The sequence below is a fragment of the Cydia splendana genome, chromosome 1 (genome assembly GCF_910591565.1).
Source record: "Cydia splendana chromosome 1, ilCydSple1.2, whole genome shotgun sequence".
Lineage (NCBI taxonomy): Eukaryota > Metazoa > Arthropoda > Insecta > Lepidoptera > Tortricidae > Cydia > Cydia splendana.
Genome location: NC_085960.1, coordinates 22,732,983 through 22,744,682, shown reverse-complemented (window position 1 = coordinate 22,744,682; position 11,700 = coordinate 22,732,983). Strand labels below are relative to the sequence as shown.

Sequence of the window (11,700 nt, the reverse complement as noted above, 5' to 3'; positions counted from 1 at the left end):
ATGGGGCCGTACAGCGACATTTTACTTTAGCTGTGATCCTAATTCCTAACTTTCCTAAGTCCCTTTCCTAACTCTTTGCTTCAAATCAAATTATCAATCAATTTTGTTGTGGCTTCAATCTTCAACCGCTTTTTACGTTTTTTGTACGCTTTTTAGGGTGTTTATTAGATTTGTAGGTAAGGAAAAAAACCGGACAAGTGCGAGTCGGACTCACCCACCGAGGGTTCCGTTAGTTCCGCGTACAAATTTAACTTTCTTACTTCATCTATATTTTTTAGTTTTTAGGGGGTACGGAAGTACCCAAAGGGTAAAACGGGACCCTATTACTAAGGCTCCGCTGTCCGTCCGTCCGTCCGTCCGTCCGTCTGTCACCAGGCTGTATCTCACGAACCGTGATAGCTAGACAGTTGAAATTTTCACAGATGATGTATTTCTGTTGCCGCTATAACAAGAATTACTAAAAACAGAATAAAAAAAAAATTAAGTGGGGCTCCCATACAACAAACATGATTTTTAGGGTTCCGTACCCAAAGGGTAAAACGGGACCCTATTACTAAGACTTCGCTGTCCGTCCGTCCGTCCGTCCGTCCGTCCGTCCGTCCGTCCGTTCGTCCGTCCGTCCGTCCGTCTGTCACCAGGCTGTATCTCACGAACCGTGATAGCTAGACAGTTGAAATTTTCACAGATGATGTATTTCTGTTGCCGCTATAACAACAAATACTAAAAACCGGGCAAGTGCGAGTCGGACTCGCGCACGAAGGGTTCCGTACCATAATGCAAAAAAACAAAAACAAAAAAAAAGCAAAAAAAAAACGGTCACCCATCCAAGTACTGACCACTCCCGACGTTGCTTAACTTTGGTCAAAAATCACGTTTGTTGTATGGGAGCCCCATTTAAATCTTTATTTTATTCTGTTTTTAGTATTTGTTGTTATAGCGGCAACAGAAACACATCATCTGTGAAAATTTCAACTGTCTAGCTATCACGGTTCGTGAGATACAGCCTGGTGACAGACGGACGGACGGACGGACGGACGGACGGACGGACGGACGGACAGCGAAGTCTTAGTAATAGGGTCCCGTTTTACCCTTTGGGTACGGAACCCTAAAAACAGAATAAAATAAAGATTTAAATGGGGCTCCCATACAACAAACGTGATTTTTGACCAAAGTTAAGCAACGTCGGGAGTGGTCAGTATTTGGATGGGTGACCGTTTTTTTTTTGCTTTTTTTTTGTTTTTTTTTTTTTGCATTATGGTACGGAACCCTTCGTGCGCGAGTCCGACTCGCACTTGCCCGGTTTTTATTGACCGAAGTTAAGCAACGTCGGGCGGGGTCAGTACTTTTGGATGGGTGACCGTTTTTATAGATAATGGTACGGAACCCTTCGTGTGCGAGTCCGACTCGCACTTGGCCGGTTTTTTTTTATAATTTTATGATTGCCGTAAATTGACCGGGAGCCGGTTCCTGCTACTTCAAGGGTCATAGTTTGAGATGTGGCCGACTAGCTGTATAGCAGGCAGTAGTATATCCCAAGTTTGCGCTATTTTAGTTCCTTCATTAGTTAAGTTTTATATAGGCACTAGGCAGGAAGGCTTAAATTAAATGTTTTCCAATTAATGAAACTACACCGAATAGTAGATTTCCTGACGGAAACTTTTCGTGAAGTTATTGTAGAGGTTGGTTGTGTGCGCGGTGCATGCGTGCATTCCGTCGTCGCGCCACAAGCTTCGACGGCGCGGCGCGGGGTCGTGTCGCGTAGCCACGGCACGAAGGCTCCAGCCTAAGCGGGCCCCGGCCGGTACCCGCGCCACTATCTTGCTTGCCGCATTCCACCAAGCCGAAGTTGCGGCGCGCCCCGCGCGTGCCTTCGCCGACCCACGCGCCTGCCTCGCTCAACTAACCCAACCAACTCAGTCGTCCCAGCGCGCTCTAGCCGCTTGCGCGCGTTGACGCTCGTTTTTTTGTTCGTAGGAGATCGCGCGATTGTAAAGTGAAGTGAAGTGCCAATGGATGCGGTTGACTTTGGAGTATAGTGCGCTTGCGTTCAGCAACTTTGGATTTGTCTATTCATGGTGAGTTCGATCCTTTGGTTTACGTCGGGTACGAGGATGGTGGATGCGCGCGCTTTCACGATGCGGCCACTTTCATTTCATACGCATAGCTCGAATTCCGCGCACCCGCGCCGACCGCGCCGCGGCCGCTGACCCCGCGCCCGCGCGCCCTTCCTCTGGAGCAAGCGGCAAGCACCATCGCAGCCACGCTCACCAACTAGGTACTCAACCAGCCTCGCGTTATTTCAACTGCTCTAGTATTCTACTGTTTGGTACAGACAGATAGGTACTTAGATTGGCAAACAGCAAAAAGTAGCAAGGTCCTGAAAACTGCCGATTAGCAATACTTACTGTATAACAATAAGGTAGGTATCCTAATCAATTATCGCAATGCTTCTTTCTTCAGAATTCTAGCCTACGTACCTAGGCATTAGTAGGTATTAAATGCAGTTAATTACCATTAATAATAAAATTAATGTATATAGTAATTAAATATGTGAAGATAATTTGGTGTTTCTGATTGGCTTCTTTTACTTTTTATAGATATCTCTATGGGTATATCTAAGTTTTATGGGGGCCCCGCCACTGGTAAACTAAAATGCAGTAGGTACCTATAAAGTAATAAGTTCATCTTTAAAACGACAACTAGGAATACTAGGATACAGGCTGTGCTGTAATGAAATTTTCTGAAATGAAAGGTATCTTTAAATAAAAAAACCGACCAATTGCGAGTCGGACTCGCACACGAAGGGTTGGGTTCCGTACCATTTTCTATAAAAACGGTCACCCATCCAAGTACTGACCCCGCCCGACGTTGCTTAACTTCGGTCAAAAATCACGTTTGTTGTACGGGAGCCCCACTTAAATCTATATTTTATTCTGTTATTAGTATTTGTTGTTATAGCGGCAACAGAAATACATCATGTGTGTGTGTCTAGCTATCACAGATCACGAGATACAGCCTGGTGACAGACGGACGGACAGCGGAGTCTTAGTAATAGGGTCCCGTTTTACCCTTTGGGTACGGAACCCTAAAAACCGGCCAAGTGCGAGTCTGACTCGACTTTCAAGGGTTCCGTACATTAAGTCCGACTCACGCTTGACTGCACATTTCTAAAGGGGCCCACTGATTAACAGTCCGCCGGACGGTATCGGCCTGTCAGTTGTTCGGAACTGTCAAAATGTTGTTCTGACAGGCCGATACCGTCCGGCGGACTGTTAATCAGTGGGCCCCTTCATAGGTTATCCTGTCATCTATAGGTAAAGAACTATTTTGTGTATTATTTTTTTTCAAAATTTTTGACCCAGTAGTTTTGGAGATAAATGGGACGGGGAATGGTCATTTTTGGCTATTTTCTTAAATAACATCTAACCTGTTTATTTTTAAATTAATAGTACATTACTACAGAGGCCGGGACGAAAGGGGTTGCCGGCCGAAGACATATAGACGGCCGAGCGAAGCGAGGCCGGATAGGTCTGAGCGCGGGCAACCCCATTTCCCGCCGAGGTATGTATAGTGCTTTTCTCAAACATGCAATGAAATAAATAAAATAAAAAATCCACGAAACCCAAGTTTTATTTATAGAAAAAACTAAAAGTAAACTACACCCAAAATATAACCAACACGTACCTATATCATTATCACGCGTATGTTTTACACGAGTCGTGTATTTTTACTACCCGTATATTTTCATGTATCTTTGATTTTTTTCGCCTTGTATCCGTCTGACTGTCGTTTTCGTCACATAAGTTTACATAGTCTTTCATGTTGATATCATGTTTCATATACATCGTTGCTTTATGCACGGAGTAAATAAGTATAATTTCCACAGTGTTGACGAATTTGTAGTTACATTCATTTAAAATATGCCACAAAACTGTTTCTAATAAACTGTAAGCCATTTTTAGGGTTCCGTACCCAAAGGGTAAAACGGGACCCTATTACTAAGACTTCGCTGTCCGTCCGTCCGTCCGTCCGTCCGTCCGTCCGTCCGTCCGTCCGTCCGTCCGTCCGTCCGTCCGTCCGTCTGTCACCAGGCTGTATCTCACGAACCGTGGTAGCTAGACAGTTGAAATTTTCACAGATGATGTATTTCTGTTGCCGCTATAACAACAAATACTAAAAACAGAATAAAATAAAGATTTAAATGGGGCTCCCATACAACAAACGTGATTTTTGACCAAAGTTAAGCAACGTCGGGAGTGGTCAGTATTTGGATGGGTGACCGTTTTTTTTTTTGCTTTTTTTTTTTTTTTTTGCATTATGGTATTTATGGTACGGAACCCTTCGTGCGCGAGTCCGACTCGCACTTGCCCGGTTTTTCTTAGTTTCTCAAATAATAAAATTGCCATAAGCAACCATATACATACTTCGTCTTTGACTTGGCGGCAGAGGCAGCAAGTTATTAAAATCAATTCTGCTTACGCTGCCAATTCCAACGCCTACGATTACAATTAAAATTAAAATATTAATTTCATTATTTCGTCGGAACTCATATTAAAGTCAAAAAATTAACAACGCACCATAAATCCAATAAAACAGAATGAATATTTTTCAACTTTACCTCCATAACAATTTAAAAAATATAACTACGCGTGTTTGAGTAGACCTTTTTACCGCTAACGTTTAGATGAAATATTTAAATGTTTTTATTTGAGTAGTTAAATTTATAATTTAAAATTATAGAATGTATTATTTATTAAGTTCATGTTGATTTTATACAAATAAAACTGCAAATTATAGCAAACATTGGCAAAGGCCTCTTTTTTAATTTTCATTTCACAGATATTTGTGACACAGCATCGTGGCATTCATCCATAAAAAAAAACTAGAGGCAGTATTTGCTTTATGGTTCGTAATGACACACTGCCACTACGCCTATAAAAAAAAAAACAAAAAACAATGTTTGCTATAATTTGCAGTTTTATTTGTATAAAATCAACATGAACTTAATAAATAATACATTCAATAATTTTATAATTTTAAATTATAAATTTAACTACACAAATAAAAACATTTAAAATATTTATTCACCCCTATAGCCTAACTCACCCCATAATGAGTGTCCACTAACCCCATTATCACATAAAATTGCTTGTTGATAGTTTTTTTGCAAAAAAGATTACTTCAGTATAGAGAAAATTGGTGATACCTATTATTTACGTACTTCAGATACTATATTACGGTTAGCTAACTTTTACTTTGTTAATGACACTATTACATTTACCGCTAGAACAAAGTTCAGACAGGGGGCCGATTTTAAAATTTCGAGCGCTCGATTTCGTCACTCGAAAATCGGTGGAAAACAGCGAAATGCAAATTTTTGAAATACAAGCGATATAAATTGGGAATCGAATGGTATTGACCCTCGTTTTCAATTCTACTAGTAGAATTTAAATGCCGGGTACTAGAGATATTTTTGAAGGAAATACACGAAATCGAGTGGTCGAAATTCAAAAATCGGCGCCCAGGCTTCATTTCATACCTCGGCGAGGCCGAGTAAAAAAAAACTAACCTTTAAGCAGTTTGGTTAACTTCTTTTGGTATCAATATAGAGAATAAATAGTCTACTAGGTATATACGTATTCCAAAATAAAATATAGTTTTAGAGATATACGTTCTTAAATATAGCAACTTGAAAGAAAAAGTTCAAAATTTCTCTATTCACCCCGCGATTTCTGGTGACCCCGTTTTACGGTACCTCACATTCATGAAAATCGGTCCAGTACGGTTACCATCAGTTTGTCACTGACATAAACGCCGTCGAGAACGTAATTTACTTTCTATACATCTCGCTCGCACTCGCATATTAGTGCAAACGGGACGTATAGAAAGTAAATTACGTTCTCGACGGCGTTTATGTCAGTGACAAACTGATGGTAACCGTACAGGTGGTGCAACTTAAGACGCTAACACACTAATGCACTAATATGAGCTTCGAGTCTTCGACAGTCAAATAAACATTTATGATGGGCTCTCCGATATTCCTATAACTGATGATTCCAACTGCGGAAATGTGGAATCTTCTCTTCAAAAGTTTCCCGATTCGAATCGAATAATGGGTCCCATTCAATTGTCACCTAACTATGTACATACAAAACTTACATTACAAATAAGAATGAACAAGACAAGGTAGAAAATCAAATTAATAAAAGCTGTCTTTCAATCACATACGAGTACATATCTATACCTCTCTACTCTACATAAGGAATACCTACACCCACATTAAAAATGACTAAGATATTCGGATGTGACCGAATAGTTCAGGTGTTTACTCAAAAGCATTACGTCAGAAACATTAGCTAAACCCGTCGGAGAATTGGACGTCACAGCTTGGAATGGTGTGATATAGGGATGTACCGACTAGTCGCCGACTAGTCGGGAAAGCGGACTATCCGGCGTCATTTGTAGTCGGCGATTAGTCGGCAAAAATAGCCGATTAGTCGCACTTTATAAAGTGACAGAAAACAGGGCAAAAACAAATAAACAATAAATATTTTCCATAAGTTTTTCACCTATTTTACCAAAATTCCAATTTAGGGTGCTTAGTGCTTACGAAAACTTTTGTTCGAATTATTGACCGTGTGTTCGCTTTCTTGTCCGACTGTCGTGTGAAATATAGCCTTAGGATATTTTTTTCAGCGTTACTATATTTATAGTATGATGAATAGCGCGACGAAAGGAGTAAAACGATTGTTTTTTAAGTGCATCTGAACCGAACTTAGACAAAAATAATGATCTGGCCGACTAGCCGACTAATCGGCCATCCGAGCGCCGATTAGTCGGCTAGTCGGCCAAATCAATAGTCGGTACATCACTAGTGTGAAATAAACTAGCTAAAGGGTGCTAAATGTCAATCTACAGCAAACACATACCTATTATCGTTTGTCATCTTTTTTTTATGTACCTAGGTACTTTGTATAAAGCATAAGTAGTCTATATAGTTATTTGTAAGGTGAGGGAGCAAAGTTGTTGTTTACCTCTTGTGCTTATGTTGAATTGAGAGTATTGGGAGACTTGAGTAGGTAAGCTAAAGGTTTCAAAAAGTGGAATCGGAAGCGTTGTAAGGGTTTTAAGCTAGAAGTAGGTACCTAAACACATTTAGCTTTTTTTCGTCCCATCACCTCGAGGAAAGTATAACCTTGGCAAGCACCCATGCGGTTTCCTTACGAGTATCACACAGATCTCGAAATTCTAATAAAGCATTTCCATCTTTCTTACCTAATGATATTTTAAGGAAAACTCATTTATTGTAAAATAAGCACAAAATAAGTGTTATAAAATGAATACAAAACTAAAATTAAGTACAACTAAAAACTAAACCTAAAAATTAAAAATATTTATCAAAACTTTGCGCCCTTGGTAAGGTGCCCATCACGCAGGCAGCGTTCCCGCGCTGGATTGCTATGGCCAATCTTTGCGCGAGAAAGCTGCCCGCGCGAGGGTCACCTGTGGCCTGCCTTAGGCGTTTGCTGAGCTCCTTGTGGAGCCCCCGAGCTCCCCTACCCCACGGACCTAGTGTCTCGACGCCGAAGGCTACAAATTCGTAGTGTGCGCCGAGACAACTATATTTATTAACCTTGGAACGTTCTCAGACGTCAGCCGCCGCCCCGGCCTGTTTACTGGTGGCTGAAATGTAGGACGCCGCCAGCGTATCTGCGCAGGTGGCGTCCCACACCAGCGCGCGGCCCAACCGCCATCGCCAGGGGATCAACGACATCCCGTCGGGGCGCTTGCCGTCATCCCTTGCGATCTGGGGCTCCAGAGCCGCAGGGACGTCGGCGCTGACGAGCGCTCTCCTCAGGATGTCGTTGAGCGCGGCATGACGGGATAGGCGGCCGGCGCCCGAGGAGCAGGCGAGTCCGTGGTGGCCAAGGCGATTAACAGGGGCATATATTTTAATAATTGTTTGAAACTGAATATGTTTTTGGACGTTATTAGTAATTGCACAGAAAATCACATTGTAAACCTATCGACACATTCGACACCGACCAAAGTACCATCGAATTCAACTTTAATAATAATTATATTAATTATGTACCTACCTAATTGCCATTATTTTGTTCCATACCAATTTTTATATAACTCGTACATGGTCTACATACAATACTGGTCGTAGCTACCACAGCCACATCCATTAGCTTTATGATGTCGAAGTGTGTATTTTATACATACTTATTTATTTGTTCAGCGCATCGCTTTATTGATAAAGTAAATGATTCATAATTTACGCTCTTCCAGCTACAACTGCGACCGCATTCCATCGATAGCACAGAGTTAAAGTTTACGACATAGCTATACGACAACGTTACGTTGGTGGTTAATTTACTGGTTTTGCCAACTATCATAGAGTTTTGATATGAAGTGTCTGGAGATAAAACGAAGCTTGCGGTTTTAGGTTATTAAAATTTGTGAATTTTCCAAGGTACCGTAAAACGGGGTGAGTAGGTTTCGCGGGGAGAGTTGGGTTATGAATGGGGAGAGAAGGGTTGAGAGGGGGGTGAGAAGGGATTTTAAGGCTACTGCTACAAAAATAATGTATTCCAATTTAAAATGGAGCTATAGTAATACGAATAATAAAAAAAAAACGATCCAACAATCTTCCAAAATCACCTTTGTATGAAAACCCCTCTCACCCCAAATACGAAACACTACGGGGTGAAGTGGGTTTTCCTCTTTATCGTCAAAGTTATGAAATGGAACTACCCAAAATAAATTAAAAACTAAAATACAAACGTCCGGATCACTTATTATATACACCATTTAGTTTTCATATGTAAAAATAAAATGTTATCGAGATTTGAATTTCAGTTTTGACCCTACTCACCCCATTTTACGGTAATCATTATGTTTATATCACAGCGTAATTTATAAAATATAATGCTGAACATAGTGAACAATTGAACATGCATACCTAAATGAAAATAGGCAAGCAAACAATTGAACTATGTACCTATTTATGACATGTTGACTGTTAATAGTCCGAGACACAAATACATTTTTTTCCTTTCGTTATTTCAGAGATAAGTATGGACTTGTTGAAATAACTAAACATAAAAACTGGTCAAGTGCGAGTTCGTTTAACTCGCGCACCGAGGATTCCGTACAAACTTTCAACTATCTAATGTAACTATAAACACTAAAGACTTTTGACTAGAAGAAGGTATACTTACTAAGTATAATTATGTACAGCGCCATCTATCGGCAAATCGGCTGACTAATTTGCGAGACCGGTAGTATGTATGTTGGTTTCTTTTTTGTCTCAGGGATAATTCTTAATCATTAGAACCCAAGTCAAAAAAAAAATATTTATAAGAAGGTGTTTTAATTGTAATCTCATATACTTGTAAGTACATACTTATGATAAACATATTTAATTAAAATAAAAAATAACACTTTCAATGTGTTAGCGTTGTTCACGACTATTCCCAAATCGATAGCTTTAGAGTTCTCGAGATACGAGTATTTAGCGATGTGACAGACAGATGGATGGACGGACAGACAGAGTTGCACCATAAGGGTTCCTTTTGTACCATTTTTACGTTCAAGGTAGAATGTAGATAGGTTCTTCATTCGTTAAATGAAAATATGGTGGCCAGTTTCTTTATTATAAAAAAAAACTACTTAGGTAGGTACCTACCTGTTGTTAACCTAATCAATGCCGTATTTAAGCCCAGAAACAGGTGTCTAGGAGAGCGTTGATGTCGTTTGTTCTGTTAAGTGTAATATTCCAATTCAGTTAAAAGTAGGTAAACCTACCTATCATAGTAGAGTACCCAACATTAAATAAAAAGTATTCATCGTGGTTTGATTAATAAAGTCATAATCATAACTCAAAAAAGTAGGATTAAGAAACTTAAAATATGTATGTATTGGTGGTTCGTACAGTTTGGGTCCTCGATAGGCGCTACCGTGGCATGCTTGCTTTTGATTTAATGTAATACTATGTAATACCTGCGTAGGTATAATGAAGATTTCTTTATCCAAGCAGACAGATATACAGAGTTACTTTAGCTTTTATAATATGTGTCAGTAAGTAAGTATAGGTATACATACTACTGTCATCAAATCCATTTCACTCACATTCTGCTAATTTGAAGTTTGAGAAATTTTACTCTGAAACATTAAGTACTTTGTTCCTTATAGTCCGGTGGCCGGCTGCATGAAACAAACCTCATCAAAAAATAGAATATACCTACCCTGTAGAGGTACCTGACATTTAGTAGCTTCCAACGCACTTGGTCGGCCTAGGCTTAACCTGGCAGATTTTGTACAAATGGCAAAAACGTTGGACAAAAATTCATCAAAAAAAACCTCATCGAAAAATAGAATGAAACTTGTATGGTAGGATACCTGACCTTGAGGACAGTAAAAAAAAATTGGTCGGCCTCACCTTAGCCTGGCAGTTTTTGCAGTCCGACCAGATTTATTGGGTCACGTGAGAGCTACAATTTACCTCATCGAAAAATAGAATGAAACAAACGGATTATAATAGCTAAAATAAGCCTGTTGACGTATGTCTTGGTCGGCCTCACCTTAACCTGGCAGTTTTTGCAGTCCGACCAAATTTATAAAAAAAACATCAAAAAATTTTTATCGAAAAATCGTATGAAACTGGTATGGTACGATGGCTGCCTTTGAGGACAGTAAAAAAAAAGTGGTCGGCCAAATCCTGTGTTGGCAGGTTCCTGTGTCCGACCAATTTTGTGGTACCACGTGAGAGCTACAATTTTACCTCATCGAAAAATAGAATGAAACAAACGGATTATAATAGCTAAAATAAGCCTGTTGACGTATGTCTTGGTCGGCCTCACCTTAACCTAGCAGTTTTTGCAGTCCGACCAAATTTATAAAAAAAACATCAAAAAATTTTTATCGAAAAATCGTATGAAACTTGTATGGTACGATAGCTGCCTTTGAGGACAGTAAAAAAAAGTGGTTGGCCAAATCCTGTGTTGGCAGGTTCCTGTGTCCGACCAATTTTGTGGTACCACGTGAGAGCTACAATTTACCTCATCGAAAAATAGAATGAAACAAACGGATTATAATAGCTAAAATAAGCCTGTTGACGTATGTCTCGGTCGGCCTCACCTTAACCTGGCAGTTTTTGCAGTCCGACCAAATTTATACAAAAATCATCAAATTTTTTTATCGCAAAATCGTATGAAACTTGTATGGTACAATAGCTGCCTTTGAGGACAGTAAAAAAAAAGTGGTCGCCCAAATCCTGTGTTGGCAGGTTCCTGTGTCCGACCAATTTTGTGGTACCACGTGAGAGCTACAATTTTACCTCATCGAAAAATAGAATGAAACAAACGGATTATAATAGCTAAAATAAGCCTGTTGACGTATGTCTTGGTCGGCCTCACCTTAGCCAGGCAGTTTTTGCAGTCCGACCACATTTATAAAGAATAATAATTTCTATATTGAAAATATGGTTTCTTCGCAGCTTGAACTTAACTTAATAATGCTAACTGAAAAAAGTCATAAGTAAATGAGTCCATGGAGGTCTTAGAGGGCTTTAAAAAAAAGAAAACATTCAGTTCAAATTTTATTCATAAATCTATCTAATATCTAAATAACGTTTTCTAACTACTGACGTGGTTTCAGAGTAACACTTACGTTGAGATGATGTCTCACAGATGT

General features: G+C 39.8%; 1 protein-coding gene across 1 annotated transcript in view; it reads left to right on the top strand.

The window, feature by feature from the left end:
* The first annotated feature begins 1,734 nt into the window (after positions 1-1,734).
* LOC134792077 (protein expanded) overlaps positions 1,735-11,700 on the top strand; it is a 24,516-nt gene continuing 14,550 nt past the window's right edge. The window contains exon 1 of the mRNA XM_063763211.1: positions 1,735-2,075. The gene's annotated coding sequence lies outside the window, so the exon portion shown is untranslated. The remainder of the gene's footprint in view (positions 2,076-11,700) is intronic.